The 13,683-nt window shown below is 41.6% G+C and overlaps 1 protein-coding gene across 2 annotated transcripts in view; it reads left to right on the plus strand.

Annotated features, from left to right (window-relative positions):
• Nucleotides 1–13,683, plus strand: part of RAI14 (retinoic acid induced 14) — a 114,768-nt gene that overhangs the window by 64,084 nt on the left and 37,001 nt on the right. The gene's annotated exons all lie outside the window — the stretch shown is intronic.

Below are 13,683 nucleotides of genomic sequence, written 5' to 3' on the forward strand. Positions count from 1 at the left end.
GGGAGCGCCGCCGCACTCTCAAGCGGCGCACTGTAGCAGTGCGCCACCGGGCCGGCCCTCTCTTCATGTTCTGAATTACACATTGAGCTTTACCATGAATGGCTGTGTTTGTTTCCAGGTATAAGCAAAAATTTCATCAGAGAATAAATAAATAGCACCAAGATTGTAACCAACTGGTAGTTGGACAAATTCTATCTTAGACAAGAAACAGCTTAAAAGAGAAAAAATTTCTTTCTATTACCCTCAAACCTTACTATTTATATTATTTGTTTTAAAACTCCCTTAGCATAGATCAGGAATCAGAGGAGTAATGTGTATGTTGCTTTATGATTTGCCATATGTGGTACTCTTGCCTGCCATAATTAAAACTATATATTTGATAAAGTGTGTGTAGGTATGTATGTGTGCATGTATTATTACCCATCCTTACCTTGATAGTATTATAGAGAGATCACTGACTTTGGAGCCATATAGACTCCTCATATAGATCCTATCACTTATGAGTTGGGTCATTTTTGAACCTCAGTTTCCTCACGTAAAATGGAGATGATTTTATTTAACTGCTAGAGTAGTTATGAGTATAAAACAAGATACTGATGTAGGCTGGGTGCCCTAGGAAGCAGGCTCTGAGATAAGGATTTGAATGCAGGAAGTTTCTATAGCCAATGATCCCAGGAAGCATAGGACTGGAAGGAAGCATATGTAGGGTGTGTTATTGACAGGTTACTGCTCTGGGCAACTGGGACTCTTTCCCATTGAAGACCCCTGGGAATCTGTTTAGAATTAGAGTAGAGGTTGGTAAACTATGGCCCACTGTCTGTTTTGTAAATAAAGTTTTATTGGAACACAGCCACGCTCATTTATTTAAGCACTGTTCGTGGCTGCTCCTACATTACGAAAGCAGAGTTGAGCAGTTTACAACAGAGACCATATGGCTCACAAAGCCTAAACTATTTACAATCTGGCCCTTTACAGAAAAAAAATTTACTTACCCTAGAATCAGAGTATGCCTTGGAGTCATCCAACCCAAGGAGTAAGGAAACTGGCGTATCTGTCCCTGATCAGTCCCTGAAAGGTTGAGTGCTGTTTCTTGGGGCCACTATGCTCATGGCCAGAAAAAGTCCAAGAGGCTATGGTGGGGTGGGGGGGCTCCCCAGCTATGGGTACTGCATATAAAGAGCTAGCACATACCCAGCAGGCACTTGATAAGACGGGTCCTTTCCCTTCTCATCTGAGCTTAGTGGTTCTCCATCCTACCAGCTTTTGCATTAGTGCTTTTAGAAAATATTGATGCCATGACCACCCCAGATGTTCTGAATCACTTGGTCTGGGGAGAGTCCTAGCAATCACTATTTTTTGTCCTGAGATTTTCAGTAGTACACACTGCTTTGGACTACTTTTTGTACCCTCTACAAGTATAGCCTTGGTACCTACTCCTCCCAGTTCAGTTTCACAGGTGTCTGTAAAAGATGAGCAGCTTAGCCACAATTGTGATCACCTTAACAAATTTGTAACTTTTGTTCATAGGTATTTACTTTGTGTAGAACAGATAGCCAGGCTATTATTTTCTATTCTCTCTCTTTTTTTTATTGTGGCAAAATACAAATAACTTGAAATTGACCATTTTAACCATTTTAAATTGTACAATTCAGTGGCATTAAGTACATTCATAATGTTGTGCAACCATCACCACTCTCTAGTGCCAATACTTTTTCACCATCCCAAAAGAAAACCCTGTACCCATTAAGCAGTCACTTCCCAACCTCTCCTCCTCCTCCTGCTGGCAACCACTAATCTTACTTTCCATGTCTATGGATTTGACTATTCTGATATTGCATATGAATAATAGAGTTTGTGGCCTTTTGTCTCTGTCTTTTTTTTTTCACTTAGCATAATGTTTTCAAGGTTCATCCATGTTTTAGCATGTATCAGTACTTCATTCTATTCTCCTTTAATGGTAGAAGTGCACACTTAGTTATATAAAAATCACGACCTCCGTTTTGCAGGTGCTAAAACTAAGGCCCACATAATACAGCTCTCCCTGAATTAACTCTAGACCTAGTTCTAACACCTCCGCCTTCGTACTTACAAGTCCACTGTTTTTTCCCTCCATGACACATATGTAGAAAGTTAGAGGAACTAACGAAAAAGGAAGAGAGGAGGTCATTCTTTTTCCATTGTAGGATTTTCCATAAGTAATTATTTGTCAATATTTAATTTTTCTGCTTGGAATATTCCTTCAGATGATTAAAGATATTAACTGATAACTATAAGAATTTAATTTTTAAAGGCACCATGGAATTAAAATGTATATGACTTCCTATTTTCCTTCAAATCAGATTGTCTGAGTGTTCAGAAGGAGGTGGGGCTGGGGGTTGGAAGCGTCTTTCTTATGCCTTTAGTGTCACGTAATGACACAAGGTCAAGGATCCTGCTGTAAATTGAGCTCCCCTGCCAGTGTTGTTCCCGGGCTTCAATCTTCTCTCCTTTGGAGGTCTGCACTTCTGTATTTGGGGTTTAGTCTAGTCTCTGTGCTCCTCTCGAGTGTGTTACTGACAGACCAGGGTCGGCTTGCCCTCTTGCATTAAACAAATGACCTGAAAGTCCAAAAGTTGGTGCAACGATTGGAAGGTTTATTCAGATTACCAGTACTCAACTAAATGTCTAACCAAGCAAACCAAGAGAAAAGAGGAGCAGTGGGGTCCCGTTTATCCTAGTCCCAATCGGTGGTGCTAACCCATTCCACTGACAGTCATTGATAAAAGCAGTTCTCCCCACTGTCGTCAGCATAAAGAAGAAAAGTATTGACTAGATTTAAATCAGAGAAACAAAGCATAGCCAGGAGCCCACCTCTAGGGTGCACCTATATAGAACAGGAGAGGGCTCGGAAAATCAGAAAAAGGTAAAGAGAATAAAGCATTGCCTTGTCAGAATTTAGGCCAGGGACTCCAGGAGAGATCTACCAGCAGCTGAGACATGGGAGCAAAATCGTCCCAGTGGCCACTTGCCTCTTGCAGCTAGAGTCTTCTCTGGTGCCCAAAGCTTTCCAATTTTTGCCAGTGATTAAATTAGGCGGTCGGATTCCAAAGTCATAGAAATGAACAATGTATCCAGCAGTAAGGCAAGCAACACTTTATTAAAAGAGGAGATAGACTTATGCATAAGAGGGTAGCTCCCCGAGGGGAGCTGTTCAGGGTCTTTTATAGGGAAAGGAGTTAAGGGGTATAGGCCAGCGTCACTGGAGGTGGTTCACTCTGTTCTTTCTGGTTGCGTCATGGGCACATGCTCAGTAGGTCCAAGACTGGCAGTGGTGTTCATCATTGTCACCCCAGGAGAGCCATTGTAGCAGTCACCTTAATGCTATGTGCACAGCTGGGAATTCCTAAAGGGATCTTAAGGTTAATCTGTAACTTTTAAATTATGGTAAACAAGCCTTGGGGAGGGGTTTTGCAACTCAGTAAATATGTTTCCTCTCTTATCTCACAGTCTATTTTGTCAGGGCAGGCTGTTTTGTCAGGGCAGCCCATGGGGTCATCATTTGCCCTGGGGGTCTCATGACTGAGGAGTGGAAATGTAACAAAGTGTCCTCTGCAGGGAAAATGGAGTCAGTTTGGTTCACAGGCCTAGCCTTACTCTGTTTCAAATGTATATATGTCTCCCTCACACCTGAAGACTTTTCCTAAGCTGTGGAGACTTTTCTGTGGTTCCTCTTCTTTCCATGTGCATTTGGTGTGGTAGTGCGTGAGGTGAAAACTTTCTAGGAACAGCGCTGAATCTATGACAGACCAGTTCTGGACTCAGGCCCCCTCTACCGGAGCTCTTGACTGGACCAGCCCCACGGAACCTGCAGGGACAGCATTTGTTTGTGGACCTGTAAGAGATGTTTTGCATTTCTCTCTAAAGGGTGAGGGCAGACAGATCACACTTTTAAGTTACTTAAATTATAGTATTTAGCCTAACTTCTGCATGCTTCCTGTGGTTTACCCTTTGATTCATACAGCTCCTTATCAAAATTAGACTGGAGGCCTATTTTCAAGAAAGTGTTTTTGATAACAAACTTTAGAATTTTACTTGGGAATCTACAGTCACCTGTCAGTATAAAGTCCCGATTTGGGCTTTTAAGGTCAATGATGGGCCCTGCGCTTATCTGAATGTTATCTCCCATGCCTCTGGAGGTGGGCTGTCTGCTTGCCCTCTGCTCAGGGGAGAACGTTAGTGTACTTGCCTAGGTTCTATGTCCAGCTCACAATGCCTTCCTCCTTGGTTTTCTCAGTCCTTTTTTGATTTTTTTCTCTTGAAATACAGTAGTCCCCCTTTATCTAGGGGGAATACATCCCAGACCCCCAGTGGATGCCTGAAACTGCAGATAGTATCCAACCCTATATACGCTGTTTTCTCCTGTACATACATACCTAGGATAGAGTTTAATTTATAAATTAGGCACAGTAAGAGGTTAACAATGGCTAAGAATAAAATAGAACAATTATAATAATATACTGTTTGCAATTTCATGCATAGAAGATTCGTTCTTACCGTAGATCTTAGTAACCTCAGCACATGAATTTTTTTTCTTCATTAAGTCAAGAACTTTCACCTTTTCATTTAAAGGAAGCATTTTATGGCTTCCCTTTGGCATATTTGAATCGCCAGCACCACTACTCTTGTGCATTGGGGCGATTATTAAGGGTTACTTATTAATTACTTATTTATAACATTATTAAGGGTTACATTATAAGGATTACTTGAACACAAGCACCGCGATACAATCAATCTGATAACGCAGGCAGCCACTAATTGACTAATACGAATGGGCAGTGCATGCGGGTGGAGAGGCTGGACAAAGGGATGATTCACATCCCAGGCGGGATGGAGCAGGATGGAGCAGGATGGTACAAGATTCCATCACACTGCATGGAATGCCACACAATCTAAAACTTCTGAATCGTTTCTTTCTGGAATTTTCCATTTAATATTTTCAGACCATGATGACTACTGGGTAACTGCAACCATCGGTAAGGGGGCACTACTGTTCTAGAATCTTGATTTAGAACTTGATGTATTCTATTGTATTAAAAGAACAGGAGCAACAACAGAAATGTCTCCATTTAAGAAAACCCTTTGTGTTTGAATCCCAAGCAACACAGTAAGCTCCCTGAGGAAACGGATCATATAATTTTTCTTGTTGTGTTGGTCTTTCCAGGCACAAAGGAGGCATTCAGTTGGTATGGTTCTTATGGAGAAAACACTCTTTTTACTGATAATATCTCATCGGTAAATTACTTGGGGGTGAATTAACCTGGGATTCAGGGGGAAAAAAACTATTCTGGTGAATGCCACAACCTGGCACTGCTCTCCCAGCTTCCAGGACAATTTAACTAGAGAAATACTCAGCCTTTACTACCTAGAGAACCAGACAGCCTAGAAAGTTCCAAGAACGTGGCACAGCAAAGGCAGTCATCTCTGCAGAGATTCTCCAGAAGCTTCCAAACACCAACGTCAATAGCCAGATGGGTGGTTTGGTAATTTCTTAGACTTTTCAGTTTCTTCCTGGAATATTTCCTTTCAAGGAAAGATAAGAAACTGTGTCAGAAATTGTTCTCCATCTAAGACTGATCAAAGAGGGGTTAAGAAAAGTAAAAGCAACTGAATGACTGGAATTCATTTAGGAAAGAAGGGTGGTGGCTTGTTTCGGAAGAGAACAAAATAGAGCCAGGCAGAGTTATAGCTCTAGGCTATGTTTATGGAGTCAGGCTTGGCTTCCCTCTGCCCCATCTGTTCTCTTTCCAGGGTGGATGTGAGGAAGTGGGAGGATGTCAATGCCCTGAAACCTCTTACCCTAGAAGAGTCTAATTGTTTCAGGATGGTTTCCCTTACATTTGGATGTGCATTTAATTAAGGTTATGTGTGTTTGTCTTAGGAACAAGCAGACTAAATAAAATCACTGCTGAGACTGTAGTATTTGAAAAAATACCACCCGGGGAATGTGTGTATAGACCTAAAAAAAATACATACATATATATGTGTGTGTGTATATATATATGTATACATACATAGCATTTCATGTAGCCCACATTTCAGATACCTGATCTTTTTGTCTTTGAAAACAAGAACTTGTGAAAGTATTTTTAGATGACCCTGAAGCTTAAATATAAAGTGCGGAAGGTAGTCCTTGAACTCTGCCAATCTGGCTGGTGGCTGATTGTACTTTCTCTCTTCCTGTTTTCTTAGAACAGGGATGGGTAAGATGTTTTATATCAGCAGGAAAGTGTGCATAAGAAAGTTCTTGGAATTAGTAAAAGTCACCCGTTCTAAGCTCTAGCTACTAGAGTTTGGGGCTTTATCAGTGAATACAACATACAACTCATTTGCCTTAATAGAGATTTCATACTGCCCAAGTACTATTTCCAGACCACATTTACAAAATCAAACAATCCTAAGGAAAGAGAGCTAAATATCATTGGGGTTTCTTAGTTCATACATATGTGGTCTTTATCTCAGTATTTCCTCCCGGCTGTCCCCAGAAGATCCTGTCCCTAGAAGTAGTACTGCTAATTTTATTAATTAATTAGCACATCAAGGGCACTATTTTCACAGCCTTTATTATTTTATGTCAATCACCATTTATTATGCCTATTTAGCAGGGGAAGGCAACAAATGTTTCCATTTTTCAAACTTCCTGCTGCCTCAGTTCCTAATAGAAGCAGTGACCAGAGTTGCTGTCGCAGCTGCTTTTGAAATTGCTGGAAGCTGGGCAGCAACAGCACTTCTCTGCCAAGGGATTTCTCTCTGGGCCAATTAGAGTTAATCCCTGGTAGAGTAGAATTGAGGTTTTCAAGGCCGTTAGAACTAGAAGCTATTAGACAGTACTGCCTTCCTTACTCTCAGATTATAATCTGAAATGGGGATCCAGACCTTTTAATACTATTGTTAGGATTGTCCCACTGAATTATTCGGTCTGGTCTAAGCCTCATTTGAGCTCAGTGACCTAGAATTTAGATGTTGCAGCAAATAAGTACAATAAAACACTTGGTAGGCTTGGTTGGAATAATAAACTGTTAGAGTGAAAAAAGCTTCAGTGATCATGTAGACTAGATGGGTAAACTGAGGCCAGTGAATCTGAATGACTGTATTGTCCCATAGCTTGGGGATGATAGAGTTGAGACCCAAATCAAAGACTACTGACTTTTAGTTCATACTTTTTCCTACTGTGCCAATGGTCCTAAAAATCAAATGTGCATCCGAATCACCTGGGGGTCTTGCTGGGCTCCACCCCTGCAGTCTGGGCAGGATCCTGAAAATATGCATTTCTAACAAGTCCTCAGGTGATGCTGATACTGCTGGTCCTGGCACCGTGCTTCCAGAACCATTGGAAATGTTGCTAGAAGCCAAATTGAGCTTATCATAACGTAACACAAAGGACACAGTTTCTTTCTTAAGAGCATACATTACAACTTGAGAAAAATTTATGCTTAGGTCAGTTTATGGGTGTGCTTTGACTTGAGGAAACTCAAAAACACCAGACTAAAAAAGCAAATTCAAAACTAAAGATTTTCAATTACGCCCTCCCCCCCCCCCAAAAAAAAATCACTTCTGTGTGCTGGGAAAATGGTAAAAAGCAAGGCAAATACTCTGCCCTCATAGAGCACACAGTCTAATGGGGCAGATGGATAGTAAACAAACACCTGTTTGATGTAATGTCGGGTACACTGAAGAAAATGAAGAGGATAGGGGCCACTTTGAATAAGCCTGGGGAGGGAAGGCCTCTCTGAACAGATTTCTGAATGGAGCGAGCGACTTAGCCCTGCACTTTCTGTAAGAACAGCTCTCCTGGTGGAGGGAACAGCAAGGCCAAGGCCCTGAGGTGAGAAGGTGCCTGATGTGCCTAAGACACAGCAAGGAGCAGGGCAGCTGGAGCCCAGCGAATGGGGAATTAAATCTTAACTCTAAATACTTAATTTGCCTGATTTAATATTATTTTTTTATCTTCAGAAAAATGTCTTATTGACATTTATTTGACATCTTATTGACATTGACTTTATTGAGCACAATAAAAATATAAGCAGTTTTAGGTGGTCAGGATGTGAGGCTCCTGTTGTGGAACTGAAATGCTCTCAAGGGTTTATGGGAAAGCTGTTTTGCCTCGTGAACTATTTCCAAGACTTTACCGACCACAGTGTCTCTTTTGTCAAAAGTAAAGGGTTTTTAAAAAGGAAAGAAAGGAGATGTGGGCATATTGAGAAACTGCACTTGGAGTCAGGGTAGTGAGTTCAAGTCCTGATCTTTTACATATTTCCTTGTGTCTTTGAGGCTCAGTGTCTTCATCTATGAAATGAGGATGTCGAACTAGTCATCCTTCTAGAACCTTTAACACTCTGGGATTCTGGGTCGTGGCTAGTGCTGGTAGGGGTTGGTGTTTGGTCACTTCTTTGTATGAGTGTTTGTGGCTTACTTGATTTGGAAAATGAAAATTGGTTGTAGAGGCAATGGAAGAGATTGAAGACCTGGTCACGGTGACAGCTCTCTTGGTATCGGGAGTCTGGTGGTGAAGGAGGCAAGAAAAAGTTGAAGGAGGCAAGAAAAAGTTTGGTTTGTGTGCAGTTTTCAGTCTAAAGCCTAAAAACTCGAAGTCTTCGGAAAGTAGTCTTGGTTCGTATTTCCTCCCAATACATATTTCAGCTGGCAATCAGAAACCACAAGAATTGTGTTTGTTATTACTCTGAAAGATAGAAGGAACTTTCCAGGCCATAACTCATGGGCTTTTTTGTATAGTAACAGTTTACGTCCCTTTCGGGTTAAGATCCTTGAGAACTATCCCAGCCTTGTCCCAAGGTATTTATTTTGGGAAGGTTTGCACGACTTGCTGAATGGTTTTGCAGGAAATGAAAACTTCGTTGCAGGCTCTGTTTGCTTCAGTGCTTGGATTACATTTCCATCTATTTAAGAGCACTGGCAACCCTAATTTGCCCCTGTGAGAAGCCTGTGTTTGCTTTTTGCCAGATACTTCCAATTTTAAATTTATTTTTTAAAGAGCAGCACAACCAGTAAGTTATACAGCGTTTCACAGATTGCAGAGTGATGTAACAAACGGTGCCATTTCTCAGCTAGTGGTGAAGTGTCAGCTCTAAAGGCATGATGCCTGGGTGTTAGAATCCAGGCTCTACTACTTCTTAGTTCTGGGACTTCAGGCTAGTTAGTGAACTTCTCTGTGCCTCAGTTTTCTCATCTGTAAAATGGGGGCAATGATAGTTTATTCCAACCTCCCGTAGGCTTGTTGTGAACATGTAATGAACTAAAACTTAAGATGCTCATAGTGCACAGGTTTTAATAGGTTAGCTGCTGTTATTATTGATGTTATTTAATTGCTGTAAACATGATTTAGAAGCGAGGCAACTGAAGTTAAGTACCTCAGCCATGATGACGTAGCAATAAGGCAGCCGAACAGTGTTGGTATCCAGGCCTCCAGTCCCTTGCCACGCCACCCACTGGTCCTCTGCTGCTCTGCCATCCTGCATTCAGGCTGCCACCCAGCAGCTATCTGAGGCTACTAGGGACATCAGGGAGTTGAGTTTCTCTTCAGGGGGAAAAAACGAGACATGGAGAGAGAGAGAGAGACAGAGACAGAGAGACAGAGAATGCTACAGAACTCTTAAGCACAAGAAACCTAGGGAACTTTCCAAGTGACAAAAGCAGGGACATTGCATACATCAATAAGAAGCAAAGGGATCACAGTAGTTTTATGTAATTCTTGGGTGCTTATTTGTGCCTTTTAGTTACATCTCTGCTGAAGGACACCAGCTGAGTTTTATAAGCAAACATGAACATTCTCTATTATAATGAAAAATAAAACAGTGTAGATTCCTTTTTCGTGGAACATATTCACGAAATTGTTTTTCTTTTATTTTGTGTGTGTGTGGTTGGCCCAGACGGGGATCCAAACCCATGACTTTGGGCTTAGAAGGCTGCACACTAACCAACTGAGCTAACTGACCAACCTGAGATTATGTTTTCAAAAGAACTTTGAAACAATGGGTGCTTTGGCAAAAGTTATGATTTGAGGTTTTGAACTTATCCTCCATTTAGAGCAGTGTTTCTCAAAATTTAATGTGCACATAAAATTAACTGGAGATATTATAAGTGCAGCTTTTGATTGGGAAGGTTTAGTGTGGGGCCCAAGAGCCTGTATTTTTAACAAGCTCCCAGTGCATGGACCATGCTTTGAGTAATCAAGACTTAGGCTGTTGAATTGCTGACACATCAGCCACACCAGAATCTGCATCATAGCAATCCTTCTATCCCTGGGCAGTGACAGTTCCCTGTCACTGGGCTAGAGTACAGGAACGTATAAAAGGGTTTTAGATTTTCCTGCTTCCAGTGGATTCTGACCTATCTCAATGAAGAGATAAGGAAATACGCAAACAAAATCTCTCATAAAATATATTGCTGTATAGACTTTTGAATGACATTTCTTATCTTTAAAAGGAAAGACCACATTTTTTTTTTTTCCTTTTTGTCTTTTTTCCGTGTCCGGCAACGGATCGCAACCCTCAGTGTTGCCCCCGTACCGGACCGGGGACTGGCAACGGGATTGCAACCCTCGGTGTTGCTCCCACGCCTCGCTCAGCCAGTGAGCGGGAACCGGTCCGTATGTGGGATCCGAACCCTCGAGCGGGAGCGCTGCCGCGCTTCCCAAGCGGCGCACTATCCAGTGCGCCACCGGGCCGGCCCCAGACCACATTTTTTTATTATTGAAATCTTATTTTATTTAATTGACCAATAAAAATTGTATATATTTATTGTGTACATGCTGTTTTGTACCACACTTTTTAATTAGAAGTAAAAGCTTATGTAGGGACAAAGCTGAAGGATGTTCCTAATTTGCATTCATTCTTTTATATTCCTTTAAAGAGAAATTTCATCTGATAATGAACTGAAATAATTACCTCAAATGGCTCATTAAGAAAGACTTAAATGTTTCTCCTCTGGACATTTTAGGTTGTAATTAAAATTCTCATCTCAAATTAAAATTTGCTGGACAGTAACAAATCTTGGCTAGGATTTGGGGAAATCAGAACCCTCATAAGTTGTTGGTAGAGATGTAAAATGGTGCAGCAGCTTCAGAAAACAGTTTAGCAGTTCCTAAGAAAGTTAAACATAGTTACTAAATGACTTAGCAATTCCATCCCTAGGTAATGCCCACTAGAGTCCACACAAACACTTGTACATGAATGTTTTAGCAGTAATAATAACCAAAAGTAGAAAATGTGGTATATCTATGCAATGGAATATTATGCAGGAAGGAATGGGTGAAACTTGAAAACATGCTACATGAAAGAAAGCAGACACCAATGACCACATATTATATGATTCTGATGTTGGAGGTTGGGTCCGGGGTCCCAATAGTGGGCCTCAACCCACCCAATCCTCTTACCAGGTTCTTGACTCCACCACAGGAATGAATTCAAGGGCAGAGGCACAGTAGAAAGTGAGAACAGGTTTAATATAATGAATAAGAGATACATATTTCACAGAGGGAGCCCGCTCTAGCTCCAGAGACTGAGTAGGGCCCATACCAAGTTTAACACAAAGGTAAGAAATACACACTCAAAGTTCAGTACAAAGTGCAGGCTGGCCCAAGAAAATGAGCAGCTGCTTCCTGAAAGTAAGTTTGATACAAAAAGATAGAAATACACACTCCATAGGTAGAGTGCAGGCTGGCTCCAGGAGAGTGAGTAACAACCCACCTTCTGCTGGGATTCAGCTTTTATAGTTTTGCCATCTAATGACTATTCAGTTAAGGGGGTTCCTTGTTATGTAACATAGTCTTACACATGCTCTGGAGCATGTTCATTGGTCAAATTCTATCACATGCACCAGGCATATTCAAGAATGTTCTGTGCTCTCTAGCACCTCTACTGGAAGGTCATTCAGCTACCAGGGTTATATAATCCCTCTCTCTTGAGCATGCCCAGCCACTGGATTTGCATAAGCCAACCCCGTGTGGTCTCATTTTCCCCAGTGTTGATGCTGAAAATAGGTCCAACTGGCAACAGTAACTTTCTTTTAGCAGATGACCCAGAAGAGGTGCCTGAGACCTTGGGGAGTGGCTTGAAACCCAGAACTATGTCCTTAAACCTGAGCCCAGGGAAACTGAGCACCTCCTATATGAATTCCACCATTACGAAAGGTCCAGAACAAGCTAAACCATAGAGACAGAAAGTAGATCAGTGATTGCCAGGGACACAGAAATAGGACTGACTGCTAATGGGTGTAGGGCTTTTTTTTTTTCAGATGATGAAAATGTTCTGGAATTAGATAGTGAGGTTGATTGCACAACTTTATGAATATATTAAAAACAACTGAAATGTACATTTTATTTTTATTTTTAATTTTTTTTCCTTTTTGTCTTTTTTCGTGTCCGGCAACGGATTGCAACCCTCAGTGTCGCGCCCGTACCGGACCGGGACCGGCAACAGGATCGCAACCCTCGGTGTTGCGCCCGCACCTCGCTCAGCCAGTGAGCGGGAACCGGTCTGTATGTGGGATCCGAACCCTCGGCGGGAGCACCGCCATGCTCCCAAGTGGCGCACTGTAGCAGTGCGCCACCGGGCCGGCCCTGAATTGTACATTTTAAAATGGTGAATTTTATGGTATATAAATTATGTATCAATAAAAAGATTAAAATCTGCCCTTTTTTTCTTTAGTCTTCATTTAATTTGGTTTAATAGAATTATATTTCAACATTATACATTTCCTTCTAATTGTTTATCACAGATTTCTCAACCTGGGCACTACTGACATTTTGGACTGGATAGATAATTCTTTGTTGTGGGGACTGTCGTGAGCACTGTAGGATGTTAAGCAGCACCTCTGGCCTCGCACATTAGATGTCAGGAGAATCCCTCTCCTCCCCACCTGCTCCCCTGGTCAGTAGTCAAAAATGTCTCCAGACATTACCAAATGTCCCAGTTGGAGGGCAAAATTGCCTCCAATTAAGACCACTGGTTTACTTTTAGTCTTCCTACTAGAAACCAAGCTCCATAAAGGCAGGGACTTTGTTTCATTCACCACATTTCTCAATGCTTAGAACAGTGTCTGACACATAGATACTCTAGTGTCCTAGTATCATATGTGAATAAATATATTTAGCTATAGTAGTAGCAGTACTTATAAAAATATCCAAGTGCAGAAATGTCAAAACTATCCCATACTTGAGTTAGTTCCAGTGTTCTAGAATTAACATTGTCATTGTCAAGAATACTATCTATGTTTAAAGGGTGGGGGGTGGGTTCGGTAGGTTTCAGTCAACCTCCTCCTTTGCTTTGTCCCTCCCGCCACCCCATCCCAATCTGCAAACTCTCTTAGAGGTATGGTCTTATAGCCAACCATCCAGGACACTGGCCATTAGAGGACACCAACCATGCTCTTAATTAGTCATGTGCTGAATGGGGAATAATTTGGTCCTTAAGCCTGTGGTAACCCAGAGATGCATGCTTGCCATCCAGACATGGGGTGGCCCCAGCCCATCCATTCCCTGGACTGCCGTTGCTGATGATGCCTACATTTATCAGTCACCGCATAAGAAAGGAAATCTACTCACTGCTGTCTACAAATCCAGGTTCTGACACTGACTAGTTGTATTTTTCCACCCAACAAAACTCAACTTTCCACTTGAGTATTTTATTA

The sequence above is a fragment of the Galeopterus variegatus genome, unplaced genomic scaffold, assembly GCF_000696425.1.
Source record: "Galeopterus variegatus unplaced genomic scaffold, G_variegatus-3.0.2 Scaffold2906, whole genome shotgun sequence".
In the NCBI taxonomy this organism is placed as follows: Eukaryota; Metazoa; Chordata; class Mammalia; order Dermoptera; family Cynocephalidae; genus Galeopterus; species Galeopterus variegatus.